General features: G+C 42.1%; 1 protein-coding gene across 3 annotated transcripts in view; it reads right to left on the bottom strand.

The window, feature by feature from the left end:
* LOC111155261 (methionine sulfoxide reductase A) overlaps positions 1-18,677 on the bottom strand; it is a 430,735-nt gene that overhangs the window by 196,068 nt on the left and 215,990 nt on the right. The window lies entirely within an intron of this gene.

Raw genomic sequence — 18,677 nt, 5'->3', positions numbered from 1 at the left:
GGGCATTAAAGGACTCAGGCTGGAGAACAAGACCACTGATTGTCTACATGTGATAAAGGCAAAGCATAGATCAAAGATAACCCTGTGGTTTACAGTTTGAGTTACTGCCAGAAAAGTAAGGCCACTGATAGGGGAAAAAATGGGAAAGTCAGAAAGAGAAGTTAATTTGGGAGTGAGAGCGACAAAGGGTTTGGGTTTAGCATGTAAAACAATAACTACCCAGCTGAAAAGTGATTTTATAATCAACCACAGAAAATACGATAATGGTTCTAGATACTAGGCATCAGAATAGGGCAATACGAGCTGTATCAACAAAGCCAAAACCAGTAAACAGACAAAATGATCAGCACCAGCCAAGGGTGGGTGGATGGTCACAGTCAGGGAACAGAATGAGTGTGACATCAGGGAATATAGCCAGGATCAGCTACTATAATCAGCAGAAGGACAAAATGCTCAAGAGAGCAAACCATGAGAGATGAAAATCATGGCACAATCCAGGAAATAGACCCAAGTGAAAAGGAAAGGTGTGAGTGCCAAGATTTAGGTATGGGACAGCCCAAATTGACTTTCTGGGACAATACTTGAAATAACACAGCTTGCTCTGAAGTCTGAAAACCCGCCCCCCTACACCCACCCCTGCCAAACCACTGATCTACCAGTACCTGACCTGAGCACTTAAAAAGGAGTGGACACCCTGTGAAACAAACTGTTAGAGAGTGAAAAGACTACCCAGAGTGGGAGGACATATTTTCAAGTGACATATCTGATAATGGATAAAACACTCTTAAAACTTAGTAAGAAAACAACTCCCCCCCCCCAAAATGGGCAAAAGATATGAATAGACAACATCACTGAAGAAGATACACAAGTTGAAAGAGCATACAAGAAGATGCTCAGCTTTATATGTCATTAGGGAATTGCAAATCAAAACAACAATGAGATACCACTATACACCTATTAAAATGATAAAACCCCAAAATACTGACAACACCAAATTCTGGCGAAGATGTGCAACAGTGGGAGCTCTTGTTCACTGCTGGTGGGAAAGCAAAATGGCACAGCCACTTGGGCAGGATTCTGGCAATTTTCTACAAAGCTAACATCATTCAACACTATGATCCAGCAGTCATGCTCCTAGGTGTTCACCCAAATGAGCTGAAAACACATATGCACACAGAAACCTGCCCACAAATGATTCTAACAGCTTTTTTTCTAATTGCCAAGAATTGGAATGCCTTAGAATAGGTGAATGGATAAACAATTATACATCCGTACAATGGAATTTATTCAGTGATAAAAAGAGATGAGCTATCAAACCACAAAAAGACACAGAATAACATCAAATGCATATTGCTAAGTGAAAAACCCTGTCTGAAAGACTGCGTACCATATAATCCCAAGTATATTTTGGAAAAGGCAAAAATATAGCCAGTAAGAAGTCAGTGGTTGCCAGGGATTTGGAAGCAGAGAGGAAGGGATGAATAGGTGGAGAACGGGGAACGTTCGAGGCAGGGAACTGTTCTGTATGACGCTCTAATGGTAGACACTCATCCTTGTACCATTGTCCAACCCCATAGGATGAGCAACACAAAGAACGAAATGTAAACTGTGGATTTAGTGGAAAATAATGTACCAATATTGCCTTATCAATTACAACAAATGTATCAGACTAATGCAGGATGTTACTAAAAGGCAAGATCTGGGCGGGGGGGGTGGGGTTGGGGTAGGGGTAAGTACTGGAACTCTGTACTTCCTGCTCAATGTTTCTATAAGCGTAAAGCTGCTCTTCAATTAAAACAAAACAAAACAAACACCTAATGGATGTAAACCTTCAGGGAAACAAGAAATCTGCCTCACCTACCACTGTATCCCAACTGATTCACAGAGTAGGTGATGAATTTTAGAAAGTTTTCAACAGAGAACCCTTAACATGAACGTAGGTGTATACTAAATGTACAGAAAAGTGTTGAGCGTGTAGCAACTTAAAAACATGTCAGTTCATTCTTCTTGTCATCAAATTAAGAGGTTATCAGTACCCATCAGAACAGACCATAGCTTCTGTGGTGCACTATTAAAGTGGCTTAAATATAACCAGATACAGTAGGTTTTGTTTGAGTTTAATACTATTTGGTTTTAAATGAAGGTTTCATTTGCATTTTATGATGTATGTTTAAAACTGAACCACAGGGGCACCAGAACAGCTCAGAGCATTAAGCATCTGCCTTTGACTCACGTTATGGTCTCTGGGTCCTGAGACTGGGCCCTTCATCGGGCTTCCTGTTCAGCAGGGAGTCTGCTTCTCCCTCTCCCCCTAACCCCCTGCTCCTGCTCTCTCTCTCTCAAATGAATAAATAAAATCTTAAAAAAAAAAAATGAACCACATTTTGTAATTATTTTCAAGAAAGTTGTTATTTTGTACTTTATGCTTAGAGAAAAATTCAGTGCTAAGAAAATTTATTTCAAATATATTTGCACATCTATCAAATATCCAAATGTTCTTCTTCCAGTGCTCTGAATGTCATAGGATTACAACATTCAGAAGTGACATCATAACATAAAGTCTTAAAAAGATGAATGAAAGACAATGTGTCCTCTTACAGACAAAAAAAAAAAAATTTAACATGTATACAGATGGTAGGATTTCCTTTATTCCCTTACTGAATTTCATTTGTTTTTCTCCCCATCAGCGCAAATTGCTGTCCACCTCCCTTTCAGATCATGGGCACCCTGGTTCTACCTCTGCGTAGGTATGTCATTGGGTCAACCTGATACCGTCCTTGGATTTCCTAGCAGGGACCATAGTCCGTGGGTTTCCAATTTATGCAATGACTCGTCCATCTGTTGCCCTACCTCCAGGCGACATGACCAGCCCATCTGTGCTTGTTGACAGTGTGGGCTGCCTTGCTTATGTGCATGTGTGTTGGTAGAGTGGTGAGGTGTTCTCTCTCTCTCTCTCTCTCTCACACACACACACACACTCATCCTCTTCTCCTCTCTTTCTCTCTCTCACACACATACACATTCATACCCTCTTTCTCTCTCTATCACACACACACACATATACACATTCATACTCTTCCCGTCTCTTTCTCTCTCTCACACATACACATTCATTCTCTCTCTCTCTCTCTCTCTCTCTCTCTCTCTCACACACACACACACACACACACACACACACTGTGGAAACTTTTCTCCTTCTCTGTTCCATTGACATCTTGGGCTATCTGTGGCTTTTTCACTTTGCTTTCATCACTAACCAGAATTCTGTGCCTCACACAACTGGCCAGGCACGGTGGTGTTAAATAGCTTTTGCTTGCTTGTGTGTGATTCCTCATCTAGAAGTGAAGCCTTTATTCTGCTGCAATTGGTCTAAATTAAAGGGTGAGTCTCGTTCATGAGTGGTTCACCTACACACAGTTGCTGATTTCTTCCATTTCTTTGCCATTTGTTCTGACAGATCATATTTATCGTGTCCACTTTGTCTTGGCAGTCTTTGTCTCCAATCCACATTTGGAAACCGACCTAAATAACCAGGTTGTATTTTAGTTTTCTGGAACTTCTGTAGCTAATAGATTCCCAGGGAAACAGGCCGAGGCCCCTTTTCTGGAGTTTCTGTGTTGAGGTTTTCTGAGAGAAACCATCAAAGCAGGAGCACTAGCAACACAGCCGCCCATCCCTGAGGGCCTCTGGAGGTGAGGGTGAGGTGGGCAGAGCTGCCCATCCATGAGGGCCTCTGCATGCCAGTGAGGCTGGCAGAGCCTAAAGGAACAATGTCAAGAACGCCAGTGAGCAGAGCAAAGCTACAAGTCTAAGAGGGAAAGCCCAGGAGAGCACCAGTCACAAGCTGCAAAGGCAAAGTCAGGGATGTGGAAGATAAGACCCAGAAAGATGGAAAACAGCACATCTTGCTTATCTCCTCAGCCTACCCAGATCACTTCCTTTTAGTCCTATATTCTCTACTACAGTATATATTCCTAGAGTAGACTATTCAACATATTGTTTTCTTAACTTTCTCAAATGCCCAGAAGAACGCTTGATCTATATATGAGGGGGAAAGAAAACGGAAAGTGACTTTTGAATCCCATGACAGGAGGGAAGAGAGAAGCAGACTTTGATAGACTGGAGAATGACATGAGTCCCCAAGTACCTAGTTTCACCATGAAGTATGTACTTTTCCATCTGATTGATTATGCACCTTGTTCTAATGATTTTTACAGGTTCCTTTGACTATACTCAAATGGAAGGTCATAGGGGTACAGTAATTTCAAATAAAAGAAAAAAGCTTTTAGACACACACAGAATAGAACACAAGGACTGATAGAGAACCTAAGCTGCCTGATATATTAAAACCCAAGGTCTCTAAGATCAAGTTCTACTGGTGTAAAGCTAGTCCATATTTAAGGACACTGTTTTTGCTTGGAGCTGGAAAAGGCCTGTCACCTTCCTCTTACTTCCAGACTGTCCAAGGACCCTTCCAGGTCACTCCTTCCATCTGTTCAGACAGGTGCCTAGCCACGCCAACGGGCAATGGTGTCCCCACCTTCTACAACCCCTCCTTTGTCTCTGAGCACTAACCACCCCCTCAGCATGCCCTGGCCAAGAGATCTTATGCAATCTCTTTATTTGATAAAACTAAAACTTGGGGTATAATAAATACTGGAAATGAAACAAATGTTAAATTCAATAGTAAAATATTAAAAATTCTTCACAAAGCTAGTAGGAAAGAAAGAAACAGTCAAAAGCTAAAAAGCAAGGTCAAAATAAGTACCCAAGAAGGGACTCAAGCTCCAAAGCACTGGAGTTTTTTCTTTTTCTTTTTTTTTTTTAAGATTTTATTTACTTATTTGACAGAGATCACAAGTAGGCTGAGAGGCAGGCAGAGAGAGAAAGGCGGAAGCAGGCTCCCCCTGAACAGAGAGCCTGATGCAGGGCTCGATCCCAGGACCCTGGGATCATGACCTGAGCTGAAGGCAGAGGCTTTAACCCACTGAGCCACCCAGGTGCCCCCCTAGAGTTTTTTCTGAACCTATTTTGGTAGCCACTTGGGGAGGGAGAAGCAGGGTAGTAGATAAAGGCTAGGAAACCCCTCCAAATAAAGACTCTAACAGGAACCACCCCCATGGAGGGGGAACTTCAAGGAGCAACATCCTCAACATAAGGCTGAACATAAGGCTGACCCATCAAAAGGGAATATGAAGAAAACCACTATATCACTATCCGAATGCTGGTGCTCTGAGGAGAGAGGAAGCTGACTCCCCTGAGATCTTACAACCACCGCACACAGGCATGCTGTCCAAAATCTTGTTATTTATGTGGTCCACCAAAAAAAAAAAAAAATCAAATAGAGAATTAACTTGAAGTGCTTCTGGTGAATAAAGCTCCCATGTCTGACATGACCTAATAGGAATCCTCTCTGGCAGAGGGCGCCTTCGATCCATTCCTCCAGGAAGCCCAACCCCAGAGTTAATCTCTGCTCCTTGGTTAAAAACCAGTGTCCTGAGTTTATAGCAGTGTTATGCATCATTGCCAAAACTTGGAAGCAATCAAGATGTCCCTGAGTAGTTGAATGGCTATATGAATGTGGTGCATCCCAACAGCGGAATATTATTCAGCACTAAAAAGAAAAGAGTTGGGGGCGACTGGGTGGCTCAGTGGGTTAAGCCTCTGCCTTCAACCCAGGTCATGATCTCAGGGTCCTGGGATTGAGCCCTGCATGGGTTCTCTGCTCAGCGGGGAACCTGCTTCCCCCCCTCTCTCTGCCTGCTGCTCTGCCTGATTTTGATCTCTCTACCTCTGTCAAATAAATAAATAAAAAATCTTAAAAAAAAAAAAAAAGAAAGAAAGAAAGAAATGAGTTATCAAGCCATGAAAAGACATGGGGAAAAACTCAAATGTATATTGTTAAGTGAAAGAAGCTGATCTGAAAAGGCCATACAGATACTGTGTTATTCCAATTATATGGCATTCTGGAAAAGATAAAACTATGGAGACGGCGAAAAGATCAGTGGTTGCCCGGGGATGGTGAGAGAGGAAAGGATGTACAGGTGGAGCACAGAGGAGTTTTTTAGGGCAGTGCAACTACTCTCCATGATACTATAATGATGGATACATGTCATTACACATTTGCCCAAACCCATAAATATAAATACCAAGAGTGAACTCTAATGTAAACTGTCGGCTTTGGGCGATAATGATGTGTCAGAGTAGGTTCATCAGTTGTAACAAATGTACCGCTCTGGAGGAGGATGTTGATAGGGAGGCTCTGCAGGGGCTGGGAGGGGTGAGGAGGAGGGGGCAGGAGACAACTGGGAAATCTCTGTACCCTACTCTTAATGTTGCCTTAAAGTTAAAACTGCATAAAAAAACAGTGTATTAATTTAAAAATGTTATTGAAGATCCAAAAAAAAAGATGGTTTTTTCCTGATGCCCACCCCACTCCCCACCCTCAGTATGTGGCTTAGTCTTTTTACAACCTGACTCTCAGAAGTAGACAGACGGTTTTCCCTGGAGCATTTTCAAACTATCAAACACAACCTAACAAGCCTTAAACAAGGTGACAGGTTTGGGTTTTTTGTGTGTGTGCACAAAGATACTAAGTTCAGGCACCTATGACTTTTTGTCAACCCACCCTTCAGGAGCAAAGCAGGTCCACTGACAGGGGCATGGGTGTTAGAGTAGCTCATTGCTCCTCACCTCCGGAACAAAGGAGGGGAGGGAGCACTTTCAAACAAACATGCTCAAGGAGCCAGAGCTGAAACTGAAAATGAAAGGAGCACAGTGACTGGAAGAAACTGGATGCTCTGGACCCTTCTGCCGTGAGACCCAAAACTCACATAGAAACACCTATATTTGGGGAACCTAGGTACAAGCAGGTGCCTGGGTAGAGCTCTGAGAAGGAAAGGCCCCCTTCTCAGGTCTTCCAGAACTTTCTACTGGATGGTGTCCTTGAAATCCTGGACACACTTCCTGTGTACAGGCTTAAAGGAGGCATAAGGGCTTAATGAGGTGGAGGAGGTCTTCTCCTCCTCCATGTGTTTCAACCCCGAGTGAAGTTCTCCCTGATCCTCGACTGCTTCTAAGATTCATTCCAGGGACGCACCTCCTTAGGCCTAAAGAATGAGGACAGAGTCAGGGGAAGCACCCTCTTCTCATCAGAGTATCCTGAACAGTGTTTCAATATTAGACATCTGTGCAAAATTTTTAATCTGAAGAAACTATTCCAGTGCTTAACAGTAGTTTCAAAAATCACTGGAACAGATAACTTCTAAGATCCATGCAACTGAAAGAAAAAGAAAATTAAATACAGAGAACAAACCAGTGGTTGCCAAAGGAGAGGTGGGTAGAGGGATGGGCAAAATAAATGAAGGTGATTAAGCTGTAGAGACTTCCAATTATAAAACAGAGAAATCACAGAGATGAAAAGTACAGCATCAGGACCATAACCAATAATACTATAATTACATTGTATAGTGAATACACTTACTGTAGTGAGCACTGAGTAATATATAGAATTGTCAAATCCCTGTGTTGTACACCTGAAACTAATATGACTTTGTTAATTATATTTCAATTAAAAAAAGAAATCCATGTTTCTATAGATCAAGTTCCTCTAAACAGTCCCAGATATTTCTTATAAAGCATTTTCAAAATTCTAATTTATTCCTAGAACTTCACAGCTTAATTTCTTTCAAGGTATCCTAAGATGCTCAAGAAGGGCAATGTGAAAATGCACTTATTGGAAACAGATAAAGAAAAAGCTTAGAAGGAGACAGTCTGAGATAAAAACCCTGTTTTCTTTTCAAAAGAAATGCCATCAGAAGAGACAGTCAGTACCTCTAATTGGCAGGTGCCACACTGAGCAACTTACTGTTTCTGAGCGCTTTGCACTGTTGTAAATGGGAGCGATGATGCCACTCTATTTCACAGGCCTGTGACAAAGATCATCCTGGGAAAGTGTTTTGTAGATTTTATAAACTTAGCGATTAATATAAGCTAGTATAATACCTGTGGAGAGTATTAAGTTATAAACTGTTCTTTTTTTTTTTTAAGAGATTTTATTTATTTGAGAGAGAGCAAGTGGGGGTAAGGGCTGAGGGAGAGGGAGAGAGAATCTTAAGCAGACTTCATGCTGAGCACAGACCCCACATGGGACTCGAGCTCACGTCCCTAAGATCATGACCTGAGCAGAAATCAAGATCCGGATGCTCAACTGACGGAGCCACCCAGGCGCCCCAAGTTATAAACTGTTCCAAACCCAAGATGGGCACCATGTAAGTCATTAGTTGTGATTTTCTTTTTTAGGACTGTTGTAATAATAATAGACTGGAGCAGAAGAGCAACGTGTCCTTAACTAGAGGAAAGAAAAAGCAAAGAAGAGGGGAGGGAGAAGAGGGAATAACCGAAAAGAAGAGGAAGGTTAAATTAAAAGGGATGCACCCCGTTGTGGGTGAGCAGTACTCCTGGGAAAGCTTCTGCCACAAAGAAACCGTACAAGCTCCCATATGCAATGACTGAAGGTGCTGAGCTCAGTTCTGTCCCTCAGTGCTCCCTGACAGACCCCGCAATGCCTTGCACAGGAAGCCAGGATTTATGAAGCAAAGCCTGCCTCACAGCTGAAGGGACTCAGTGGTTTGTAGCTGAGTCACAGGCTGATGAGGCCCAGGCAAATCATGGGTGCTAGTGAGGCAAACAGCAGTGACCTCTTCTGAAGATGCTCCGTTCCTACTGGGTGACGCGCTGGCAGGATGGATGACCGTGTTTTCATAGGAATCCCTCTTATTGCCATTTTAACTGGCAGATGGGGAAGTAATTGACCTAGCTATTTATTTTTAATGTAACTTAGAAAAAAAAAAAAAGAATGCTCATTTGAAGGCTCTAAAAATTGTCAGTCATTATGAAGTAATTAAGACCCAGAGTATCACATAAAATTCCTAGAGAAGCTCAACCCCCTATAAGAATATTTTCTCATATTACATTATAGTTCCATTATACATGATTTGAAAAGATCAGTGTAGGCATAGTCATCAATTGCTTTTGCAGTTATATTTTCAGAGCTGCTTGCTATAGCAAATTCCTCTTAATCTCCCTCCTAAATCTTTGAGAATATAATCCTGAAACAAGGAAAGAAGAACCTATTCCTAGTGCTGGGTGAACATAAAGAATGTTTTTATTACTGTTCCTTTTCCTTTAATTTATTTTCCTTTTAAGGAGGTTATTAGAGTTTTACCATCAGATATGCTGAAATACTGACACATTTAACTAGTTAAAGTCTGTCGGTCTCTTGACCTTTGACCACCACACCTGTTCCCTGCAGTGATTTAAGCTGCTCAAGGAGAGAGATGGATTGAACAGCCAAATAAACTAGAGAATGTGAGAATACCAAGGTCACATGAAGGATACATGGAACATGCTCTAGTCTTCAGAGAATCCATAAACCATCCAATTTCATTCACCGCCCCTTCCCTTAAATGACAACAGATACTGATGCAACTTGGGTCTCTGGCCAATAAACCCAACAGGAAGGAAAGGCACATAATACTTCCTTTACCATGAGAAGGAGGACGAGCTTGAAATGCCTCATCTGTTGGTGTTTACCAGCTTGCAGTCCTGTGAAGCTGCAGAAAACACTCACCCTCTGTGATGGCTAACACCGGATTGAAAGATGCTGACCAACTCAAAATGTCTCTAGCGAACAGACATCCTTCTGTGTATTTCCTTTCGCGTTGGGAACTTGGGACAACCCTTTAGCATGGCCAGTCCATCACTGTATGAGCACGAGAGACCACACGGTTCTGTCTAGGTGCTGCTTAAGAGCCCCCAGGGATCATTGCTCTAATTTTCGAAACCAGGGATGAAGAACATATGTGGAGACAAAGAGCTGCTCTGAGGTCAGTGACACTGGATGAATGTGTATTTTATTCATCATAGCGTCGGCTCCCTTACAGATTGAAAACGGCAAGTGATGTGAGCAAGATGATTATTCGGATCGTGAGGCCGTGCTCGGTGGACAAGTCAATTTGCGGATTCTGTGTCCTAATGCCGCAGGTCCTGAGAGTCCACAGCCCAGGCTGGAAACCAGATTTGCAGAAGCTTTGAAAGAGAGTGGGCCACCACACCCTCTTGTTTAAAAATGTCCTTTCTCATTCCTAGGTCTAGGGGAAACAAGGTACTGAAACACTGGTTAACGAGAGAGGTTCCTCTTTAGGGCAATAGGGAGGTCAATAGTGATGAGCATTGGGTGTCATAGGCACTAATGAATCTTTGAACACTACGTCAGAAACTAATGAAGTATTATGTGTTGGTTAACTGAACACAATAAAAAAAATTAAAAAAAAAAAAACACAAAACAAGAGTGATTCCTGAAGGCTCTATTGTCACACCCTCAGCCCCACTCCTGATTGTAGCAGTCAGCACTTAAGAGAATCTACTAGTAGGCATGAGAATGGTCTATTAGAAAATCCCAGTCCTCAGCTTTTAGGAAAAAAAAAAAAATTCCAGCCTGCCTAAAAAGATAACCAGGATCTAGTGGACAAAAATATTGATGTATTGAAATCTTGACATTTCAAACTCAAAAGCTACCTCCACTCTGAATCCTTGATCCCCATCCTCACTTAAAAAAGCATAATGGAGGGGCGCCTGGGTGGCTCAGTGGGTTAAAGCCTCTGCCTTCAGCTCAGGTCATGATCTCAGGGTCCTGGAATCAAGCCCCGCATCGGGCTCTCTGCTCCGCAGGGAGCCTGCTTCCACCTCTCTCTGCCTGCCTCTCTGCCTACTTGTGATCTGTCTGTCAAAGAAATAAATAAAATCTTAAAAAAAAAAAAAAGCATAATGGATACAAATTTCAACTTCTTTTTAGGATTCCAGCAACACGTTGATCTGGAAAGAAAAAAATTTCAACCCTTCTCAAATCTATCTCCCAACTCACTTTTTCTCGGCCTCAGTTTCCTTATCTGACAAAGGAAGTAGTCTCAGTGGCTTTCAAACATTTTCAAAAGCTTGTTAAAATAACAAAATATTAGTCAAGACTGCAACATATAATATAGCTGAAAGGCTGAAGGAGTTAGTGATTTAGTTAGAACATTCTTCATTATTGGAGAAATCCCTGAAGCACTTTCTTGAAGCCCAAGTGTTCTACCTATGGTCGCCCACTTTGAAAGCCACTGGATTAGGAGATAACCAGTTAAGTCCCTTCCAGGTCTGAAACGCTATGACCGCCCCACCTTCCCCAGCCGTGACCTATGCCTCAACTCCTGATGTCAGCCTTTCAGAGGGGTAGCCCTTGTCAAGAATCCATGCTTATCTTTTCTAGTGATCGAGGCTTAGAAAATAAACAAAAACAGTTGTTTCCCATGACCTATGTTTTGTCCTTTCAGGCAATGGGTCCATTCACTGAACTAATCTGTCTTGAACAGCTCTGTGGATGGGTTGGATGGAGGAGCTATATTTGGTCCCAAGGATTATAACTGTGAGTCATGGGACCACTGACGGCGGGGATGGCTTTCTGCCAGCAGTCTGAGAGAGAGAAAAACATCTCTGTCCTGTATGCTACAAGTTCAAGGTCAAGTTTATGTCTAACATCTGAGGAACAAAAAGTGATCAAATTGCTTATAGCAAGAACTGAACACCGGAATTCTTGCCTTTTCAGGGATATGCCAATAACTTACTAATTTACCTTGACTGACATTGAAATGAGTACAATAAGACTTACTACGCACTAAAAAGAGATTTAATGTAGTCTGCAAGGAATTTAGAAAGAGTTTTACATTGCTTGGTAAAATCTGCTAATAACAGAACTCATTACTACTTCGAAGAAAAATGGGATCATCAATCTTATGTAAGATACATAGACACGTACATCCACCCAAACAGTTCAGAAATTAAGTCAAACTAAAAAAGTATACTGAGCTGCTTTATATTAGTGGGGAAATAACTCAATGCTTTATGAGAGCTCTTCAGCATCAAGGAAATAAAGATGTGCCTTTGGGGAGGGAGTGGGTCTGACTCTGAACAAAGAAGAGGAACAGGAGAAAATTGGCTTTGCTTGCTGCAACACAGACACATTCTGTGAGCTGACCCCGTGCCCCTGCCTCCCGACGCTTCACGGCCCTTTCTTTCATCTTTAACGTGCCCAAGAGCTAGAGTGATAGCAAGTATAGGCCCTTGATGTTCCACAACACCTCCAATTTGAAATACTTTTATTTTCAAGTAAGAACCTCACCACGACGCCACTGGCTTCATAAAACAGCACTGTCCCCATTTTACAGGAGAGGAAACGGAGTGCCCAAAGCAAAACGGCCTGAACTTCGACACTGCTGGAAGGTGACATGAGAACTTGCACACTCTGTGCCTCCCAGACCAGGCTCCTGCTCAGAATGCCATTGGATGGGTTGCCTAAAAACCCCCCCAGAGTGTTTCAGTGAAGAAAGTATCCGGGCTTCAGATTTTCTGTGGTGATGGTGTAAATCTCACTTCTGAGAAAAACTTCTGCAGTCCCTTTCATGCTTCTGGTTTTGGTGCCCCTTGGCTGTGCAGATCTCTAAAAGCTTTTGAATAGACTAATAAACACGGAATTGTTCTGAACATCTGTAAGCAAAATACGAAAAGATATTCCCAGTGAATGAACATCCTGGGTTTTCTCGCCAGAAATGGGGTTATTTGTGTATTAGGCGAATGCACTGAAATTAACCCAGAATGCTTACCCATTGCAGAATGTCTTTTCATATTTTCATCTGTGTAGTCGTTATTATAAAATGTAAGAATAATTCTCTATCAGGGTATTCAGAACTCTGAATAGCTCAATTACTTCTAAAATCAATGTAGTAAAGCAAAATCGTGCCAGTTAATCAGTTGGTTTGCATAACAAATGTTTGGAGGAGTTGGTGTGTTTTGTGTGTGAGGGCACACATGCATGTGTGTGTAAAGAGAAATCCAGGGTCAGCTCAACACTTTAAAACAAATGTGAAAGATCAAGCTTCCATTGACTATGGAGAAAGAATTCTGGAAAACGGGTACTATTTAATTCATTCAAGAAAGGGTACAGTAAGTCTAGGCTCCTGGAGGTTACGCCATCCCAGGTGTATGCTAGGCATACACTGAGATTTTAAGGAACACCTGAGGGGCGCCTGGGTGGCATCTGCTTCAGCTCAGGTCATGAACCCAGGGTCCTGGGATCGAGTCCCGCATTGGGCTCCCTGCTCAGTGGGGAGCCTGCTTCTCCCTCTGCCTGCAGCAGCCCCGCTTGTGCTCTTTCTCTCTCCCTCTCACAAATAAATAAAGTAATTAAATCTTTTTAAAAAAACAAAGGAACTCCAAATGAATGCATAAATCCTTGGAAATCATTTTAGGATTAGAATGGTGGTCACGAAGACTTAGATTACTTCTCAGCCATGATCAGAGTCAGATCTGAAACACTACAAGAAATAGTGGCCAACCAGTAGCCATGAGCCACGCCACCGCACATCCACGCTGTGACTGGGTTCCCAGTGCAGGACCAGGCGGTGGGCAACGCGCAGAGGACTCCCATTCAGGCTTGGAACATCTAAGAGCTGCAAGTTTCTCAGCCTGTGGCTCTCGGTTCAGTGTTAATTGATGAATCCAAGGAAGAGAAGTTTAAGTGCCTGCTACAGGAGAAAGGTCAGTTTTAAAACAGGTTTAGATGAAATCATGGGCAGTGTGAGGGTGGGAGTCTCCAGGGAAATGCACGGAGGCAATCCCAGCCTTTGGCAAATCATTGTGGTCTGGCTTCTCTCAGCTCTGGAAGCCAAAATTCCATTTTTATCATTTAATTTGACCCAACATTAATCCAATATGGACAGTATGACCTGTGTGGACTAAACTCACAACAAACTGAGATATACATCTCTGAATGGCATTTAATTGAATTTAAAATGAGAATTAGAACTGTCTGGCTGACCAACCTAGTCTCATTCCATTTTCTTTCTGTAAATAATCTCCCCAGGAGGATAAAAAAATGAGAAGTTTCTCCAGAGTGTGGATCAGAAGAAGAGGAGTTACTGATAAAACTTAAAAGCATCAGGGTGTCAGGCTCTGGGATTCTGTCCAGAAATCAAACCATACAAAGTAATCCAGAGGGCATAAGAAGGACTTCCCCTTTCCCAGGCTGGCCTGGCTGACCAGCCCCCCTACCGAGGACCCTTTTTTTTTCTTTCCTTTTTGCATATGGCAGGGAATTCCATTGGGTTACTCTGAGATCCTACAGACCTGGAAGCCACGCTCTTCTAAGCAACTGCCTATCTCCACTCTGAGGCATTGCAGGCTTGTTTTATACATCATTCCCAAAGAGCCACTTAATCGCCTCGAGGAACTGTTGGCCCCTTGTATCTTCTCCAGATGTTGGGCTCAAGCACCACACAGATCACCTGGCATGTAACCCACCTATTAGTGGAGCCATTCATGAACATTCTACTTACATGTCAGACTCAACTCTGTCCATGTGTCACCATCATGGGATCACCTCTTCTCCTGGCTCTTACTAGAAGCCATACACTTTTCTGTGTGCCTAACTGCACCTCCAGCTTGGGTCTCCGAACCACAGGAACATCAATAGTGACAAAGAAATATCATCCAGACATTAATATGCGTCCTACCTGGATACACACCTGCTTTTACACTCACATACACACTCGCTCACTTGCTCACCCCCAAGGTGGTGCATACCCACTAGCATGCAGGCACGACAAACCGCAGCCAATGTTTCTGGTCCTAGGGCTGCCATGGAGATCCATGCATTCACCAGTCTGTGGGCCAAGACAATGCTGTGGCAGCTCTGCCATTAGTCATCATGTGATAGGTTGGTGGGGGGTTAGCGCTAGCCCCTTGGATTTTGCAAACTGTCCCCGCTCCGAGTGCTATCCCTGGAATTCTGGCACCTGCCTCAAGGAACCAAATGGTACCTTAGGTTCAAGTGTACTTGCTGTACGAGAAGGAATTTGGCAGACAGTTCAGGTCCTAGGCTTTGTTTCCTGAATGAATGAATGAGTGAATGAATACCTTTACAAAAGACTATTGTGACCAAAGCTTTACAAACTTAATTACAAACACAAGAGCAATTTTGAAATTAATCTAAATACTGGAGCACAGACTAGTATTTCTCTATGAAACTTCAGCAATTATTACTCAATTTAGTGAAGACTTGGTTTTTCTTTCTTGCAAGTCAGACCTCTCCAGGGCTGACTTATTCAATACAGCTTTGAGCACCCGAGGCTTCAGCAGGGAAGCCCTCCCAGTATAACCTGCTTTCTGTCTCCCCCATCCTCTTCTTGGTCAAAAATCTTTAATTAGCTGGTTACCCTAATTACTCTAGCTGGGGACCTTGTTTGTTCTCCTTCCCTGCTATTCCCAGGGATCTGAAGGCTCTACCACTTCTGTGCCAGAGGGTCCTTTCTATCACAGTTTCTCTCTGTCTTTTTGTTTTTTTCTTTCATGATCAGAACAAAAAAAAAAAAAAAAAAAAAAAAAAAAAAAGCCTGGGGAAAGAAATCATCTCTCCTTCTGTGTCTGGGTAAGACCCCATAACCATCATTTCCCAATCAGGAACAAGTTTCCATGACAACCGTGCTTCCCAATGCCACCACTAACTTAGCAGGTAGTGTTCTTTACCAACCTCCATGGTTTCTGTACAAGACTCTAAGAAACTGGCTGTTTGCATGAACTGTATCTTAAAAGAGTTTTGTCCTCTTTTGTCCTTCGAAACATCAGAAAGACCAAAAAAAAAAAATGTTTGGTATTTTCTTTACTTGTAATCATTAAAAAAGCACACCAATTTTTTAAGAGTATAGTGGAAGGATGGACATGAAAGAGAGTGTGGGACTCGGTGGAAGGAAGTATGAATGGACGGATCACTGGGGTATGACAGTTGGGTGACAGACGCCATGATCAGTGGAATAAACTTGATGCTGAGAGCTGATGAGATTGGAATTCCTGCTATATGTGACCTTGAAAGTTCCTCTTCCTCTCTAAGCCTCAACACTCCCTCTGTAAAAGACAGAAACTGAGACATTTCATAGAATTCTTTGGAAGATTAGCTGGAAAAAAAGCGAAGAGGCAAAAAATGCTTCTTACGGTGTCTGGCACGTAGTAGGAGTTCAACAAAGGGACAATTAGCATGCTGTTCGTATTAACATAAAGAGTTGAATCGGAACAAGTCTTAACAAACAAGCAACCAAGTATTCTAATTGATTATTAACATTTTGTTGGTGGAGAATAACAGTACGAGCAGTAGATATTTGGAGGTTTTCTTAGCAACCTTTTCTCTTGGGCTATTAAGTCATGTCTGCAATTACGGGAAGGAATCTATTCATTTCCATTCCTGAGACTTAAGAGGATACACCTGGGCAATCTCCAGGGTTCATGTGCATCTATTTATAACTCCGCATAAGTATTTGTTTAATTCTGAAACAGATGCAAAGAAAAAACTCGGATTAACCATTAAAGTATTTGTTCTATATTCCACATTCTCAACACCGATGAGTATATTTCAGTTCTTCTGTAAGGCAAGGAAAACAACAGTATGTATGTTTTTGTGATACTTTCAATATTGCACAGCTCAAATTTCATTTCACAATCAGAATTCATATTGTAGCAAACAAACCAACGTGTTCCTTATTGTACAAACGCCCATAATCCCAACTCCTCCCCCAGCTGCATTCACCGTGCCTTCAGGGAGCTGAGAGGGCCTTCCACAAGTAACACCAATTCAACCTTTCATTTTTAAAAGTAAAACTATTTTTAAAAATAAAACTATTTGTGTATTTTTAAAATCCCATTTTTGTCACCATGCCTATGAAGAACTCCTAAGAGGGGCGCCTGGGTAGCTCAGTCAGTTAAACATACAACTCTTGATTTTGGCTCAGGTCATGATCTCAGGGCCGTGAGATCAAGCTCTGCACTGGACTCCATGCTCGGCAGGGAGTCTGCTCGAGATTCTCTTTCCCTCTCCCTCTACCCCTCCTTACTTATGCTCACTGGCACGCTCTCTCTCTAAAATAAATAAATAAATTGAAAAAAAAGAAAGAACTCAAGATACTGAATGAAATATTTTTTAAATATGTTTTACAGTCTGGATGTTCCTCCATTAAAAATAAAACTATCCTATGATCGGGCAATCTCTTTTCTGGGTATACATCCTAATGAAATGAAATCAGTAACTCAAAGACAAAACTACGATCCCATGTCCACCTCAGCATTATCCACAATAGCGATGGCCTGGAAGCAACCAAAGTGTCCACTGGCAGAAGAATGGATAAAGCTATTGTGATATGTATATATAATACAATATTATTCAGTCTTACACATGAAGACAATTATGCCACTTGCAACAATTTGGGTGAACTGGAAGAAATTATTCTATGTGAAATTAATCCAGACACAGAAAAAATGTATACCATGTATACTGCATGTCCTTACTTATATGAAGAACCTGAAAAAAAATTATACTCCTAGAAGGAGAGAGTAGAATGGTGGTTACCAAGGGCAGGAGTAGAACGAAGCAGGGCAATGTCGGTCAAAGGGTACAGAGTGTCTGTTTTGGAGGATGAATTAGTTCTAGAGAGCTAATGTACAGCACGGTGATGGTAGTTAATGATACTGTACTGTTTCACTTGAAATCTGCTAAGAGGGTGGATCACAGGTGCTCTTGCCACAAAAATAAAAGTATGTGAGGAGATGGGTAATTTAATTAGCTTGACTATTAGTAATCATTTCACTCTATATATCAAAACATCATGTCATACACCTTTAATATATACCATTCTTATTTGAAAAATGAAAAAAAAAACATATTTAAAAGAGAAAAAAAACTGTGTTTTAAGTGCTACATGAGCTGGCAGAGAAATAAGGGAAATCCTTGAAGGCTAGAACAAAAAACAGATTCGGAACGGTTGTCTGGTATCTGAGCTAGAATTTGCCATGGGGGCATCTGCCTATCCTGGTAGCCAAATATTTTTCTGTAAAGGGCTAACTCATAAATGATTTAGGTTTTGCAGGGCATACCATCTCTGTTATATCCACTCAACTGTGCCATTGTGCCATGGAAACCTTCACAGATAATATATAAACAAATGGGTGTGGCTGGGTTTCTATAAGACTTTATTTACATAACCTGGCAGTGGCAGAATTTAGCCTGCAAACCAGTTTGCTAATCCCTTCATTATAAATTAGATTTGAATGTCTTACCCAGAGAAAAACAATTAGAGTGTGTGATGTTTTTTCCATATGGTAGACTACTGCAGTCTTCACACCCCTCTGTATACCTGCCTTTGCCGGATCCCTCCGCATTGACTCTGGGCTAGACCATGTGACTTGCTTTGGCCAGTGGGACACTATTAAAGGTGATATAAACAGAAACTTGCAAAGTGCTAGCAGAATGGGGCTTATCCTCTCTTGCTGCTCTTGGGATCTCTGCACCCACCACCACGTGAATTTGCCCAGGCCAGTGTGTTGAAGACATGGTCCATCATTCCCCCTACCCCAGCCAGCAAAGAAGGATAGCCAGCACCAAATGCAGACCTATGAGTGAAGCCATCCTAGACCAACTAGCCCCCAAGCAGCCTACTAGTTGATTGGAGTCACATGTGTGAGCCCAGATGAGACCAGCAAAAGAACCACCAAAATGAGAGCCACCCAAACTACTGACCTACATAATCATAAGCTAATAGGTG

The sequence above is a fragment of the Enhydra lutris genome, unplaced genomic scaffold, assembly GCF_002288905.1.
Source record: "Enhydra lutris kenyoni isolate GAN:26980312 unplaced genomic scaffold, ASM228890v2 scaffoldscaffold3, whole genome shotgun sequence".
Taxonomy (NCBI): Eukaryota; Metazoa; Chordata; class Mammalia; order Carnivora; family Mustelidae; genus Enhydra; species Enhydra lutris.
The sequence above is the reverse complement of the archived record's forward strand: the minus strand, read 5'-3'. Positions and strand labels throughout refer to the sequence as shown.